Consider the following 3,278-nt stretch of genomic DNA (forward strand, 5'->3'; position numbering starts at 1 on the left):
AGGACCTTGAAGAGAAAGCTAAAAGAAGCTAAAGTACAACTCTCTATAGAGGACCTAATAGAAACTTTCAAACAAGAAGAAGCCATGGCAGCCGAAAACAACAACAATGCCAACAATGCAAGGAAGGTGCTTGGTGACTTTACTGCACCTACTCCCGACTTCTATGGGAGAAGCATCTCAATCCTTGCCATTGGAGCAAACAACTTTGAGCTTAAGCCTCAATTAGTTTCTCTAATGCAACAGAATTGCAAGTTTCATGGACTTCCATTGGAAGATCCTCATTAGTTCTTAGCTGAATTCTTACAAATCTGTAACACTGTCAAGACCAATGGGGTTGATCCCGAGGTCTATAGACTTATGCTTTTTCCCTTTGCTGTAAGAGACAGAGCTAGAACATGGTTGGATTCACAACCTAAAGAAAGCCTGAACTCTTGGGAAAAGCTAGTCAATGCCTTCTTGGCAAAGTTCTTTCCACCTCAAAAATTGAGCAAGCTTAGAGTGGAAGTCCAAACCTTCAAACAGAAGGCAGGTGAATCCCTCTATGAAGCTTGGGAAAGATACAAGCAATTGATCAGAAGGTGTCCATCTGACATGCTTTCAGAATGGAGCATCATAGGTATCTTCTATGATGGTCTGTCTGAACTGTCCAAGATGTCATTGGACAGCTCTGCTGGAGGATCTCTTCATCTGAAGAAGACACCTGCAGAAGCTCAGGAACTCATTGAAATGGTTGTAAATAACCAATTCATGTACACCTCTGAAAGGAATCTTGTGAATAATGGGACAAGTCAGAAGAAAGGAGTTCTTGAGATTGATACTCTGAATGCCATATTGGCTCAGAACAAAATATTGACTCAGCAAGTAAATATGATTTCTCAGAGTCTGTCTGGAATGCAAGCAGCAACAGTCAGTACCAAAGAAGCTTCATCTGAAGAAGAAGCTTATGATCCTGAGAACCCAGCAATGGAAGAGGTGAATTACATGGGAGAATCCTATGGAAACACCTATAATCCTTCATGGAGAAATCATCCAAACCTCTCATGGAAGGATCAACAGAGGCCTCAACAAGGCTTCAACAACAATAATGGTGGAAGAAATAGGTTTAGTAATGGCAAACCTTTTCCATCATCTTCTCAGCAACAAACAGAGAATTCCAAACAGAACCACTCTGAATTACCAACTGTAGTCTCTGATTTAATTAAAACCACTCAAAGTTTCATGACTGAAACAAGGTCTTCCATTAGAAATTTGGAAGCACAAGTGGGTCAGCTGAGTAAGAAAGTTACTGAACTCCCTCCTAGTACTCTTCCAAGCAATACAGAAGAGAATCCAAAAGGAGAGTGCAAGGCCATCAACATAACCCACACGGCCGAACCTGGAGAGGAGGAAGAGGCAGTGATCTCCACTGAGGAAGACCTCAATGGATGTCCACTGGTCTCCAAGGAGTTCCCTAATGAGGAACCATGGGAATCTGAGGCTCACACTGAGACTATAGAGATTCCATTGAATTTACTTTTGCCATTCATGAGCTCTGATGAGTATTCTTCCTCTGAAGAGGATGAAGATGTTACTGAAGAACAAGTTGCTAAGTACCTTGGAGCAATCATGAAGCTAAATGCCAAGCTATTTGGTAATGAGACTTGGGAGGATGAACCCCCCTTGCTCACCAAAGAACTGGATGACTTGACTAGGCAGAAATTACCTCTGAAGAGACAAGATCCTGAAAAGTTCTCAATACCTTGTACCATAGGCACCATAACCTTTGAGAAGGCTCTGTGTGACCTAGGGTCAATCATAAACCTCATGCCTCTCTCTGTAATGGAGAAGCTAGGGATCCTTGAGGTACAAGCTGCAAGAATCTCACTAGAGATGGCAGACAATTCAAGGAAACAGGCTTATGGACTTGTGGAGGATGTCTTGGTAAAGGTTGAAGACCACTACATTCTTGCTTATTTCATAATCCTAGATACTGGGAAGTGTATGGATGAATCCATCATCCTTGACAGACCCTTCCTAGCCACAGCAAAAGCTGTGATTGATGTTGACAGAGGAGAATTGGTCCTTCAAGTGAATGAGGACTCCCTTGTGTTTAAAGCTCAAGGATCTCCCTCTGTAGTCATGGAGAAGAAGCATGAAAAGCTTCTCTCAATACAGATTCAAACAAAACCCCCATATTCAAACTCTAAGTTTGGTGTTGGGAGGCCACAACCAAACTCTAAGTTTGGTATTAAGAGGCCATCATCATGCTCTGAGTATCTGTGAGGCTCCATGAGAGCCCACTGTCAAGCTACTGACATTAAAGAAGCGCTTGTTGGGAGGCAACCCAATTTTACTTATCTATGTTAAATTTCTATTTTCCATTGTTATTTTATATTTTCTGTAGGTTGATGATCATGTGAAGTCACAAAAACAATTAAAAAAGCAAAACCAAACTGAAAAATAGAATGAAAAACAGCACACCTTAGAGGAGAAGCCTACTGGCATTTAAACGCCAGAAAAGGGCAAGAAGCTGGTGTTTAACGCTAGAAATGGGCACCAGACTGGCGTTTAACGCCAGAAAAGGGCAAGAAGCTGGCGTTAAACGCCAGAAATAGGCAGCAACCTAGCGTTTAACGCCAGGATTGGCATTAAAGGGCGTTTTGCAAGCCTAATTGGTGCAGGGATGAGAAATCCTTGACACCTCAGGATCTGTGGACCCCACAGGATCCCACCAACCTCAACTCACTCTCTCTCTTCTTCACACCTTTTCATAATACTCTTCCCCAAATACCCTTCACCAATCACCTCAATACCTCTTCCCCAAAAACCCCTCACCTATCAAATCCTACCCTCTTCTCCATAAACCCTTTACCAATCCACATCCATCCATCATAAACCCCACCTACCTCACCATTCAAATTCAAACCACTTTTCCTCCCAAACCCACCCATACATGGCCGAACCTTACCCTCTCCCCACTCTTATATAAACCCATCTTCACCCCTTCATTTTCACACATCTTACACACTACTTACCCCCATTGGCCGAACCACTAAGCCCCCTCCATCTCCTCTATTTCCTCCTTTTCTACTCTTTTCTTTCTTCTTTTGCTCGAGGACGAGCAAACCTTCTAAGTTTGGTGTGGTAAAAGCGTTTCTTTTTATTTTTCTATAACCATTTATGGCACCAAAGACCGAAGAAATCTCTAGAAAGAGGAAAGGGAAGGCAAAAGCTTCCACCTCCGAGTCATGGGAGATGGAAAGATTCATCTCAAGGGTGCATCAAGACCACTTCTATGA

General features: G+C 42.6%; 1 non-coding gene across 1 annotated transcript; it reads right to left on the reverse strand.

Annotated features, from left to right (window-relative positions):
- Positions 1-489: 489 nt before the first annotated feature.
- On the reverse strand, positions 490-593 carry LOC148566080 (small nucleolar RNA R71). Its single transcript, XR_015884689.1, has one exon. It is a non-coding gene; the product is annotated as a small nucleolar RNA R71 (small nucleolar RNA).
- Positions 594-3,278: the final 2,685 nt, after the last annotated feature.

This window comes from Arachis ipaensis, chromosome B5, assembly GCF_059453495.1.
Source record: "Arachis ipaensis isolate K30076 ecotype BB chromosome B5, ASM5945349v1, whole genome shotgun sequence".
NCBI lineage: Eukaryota > Viridiplantae > Streptophyta > Magnoliopsida > Fabales > Fabaceae > Arachis > Arachis ipaensis.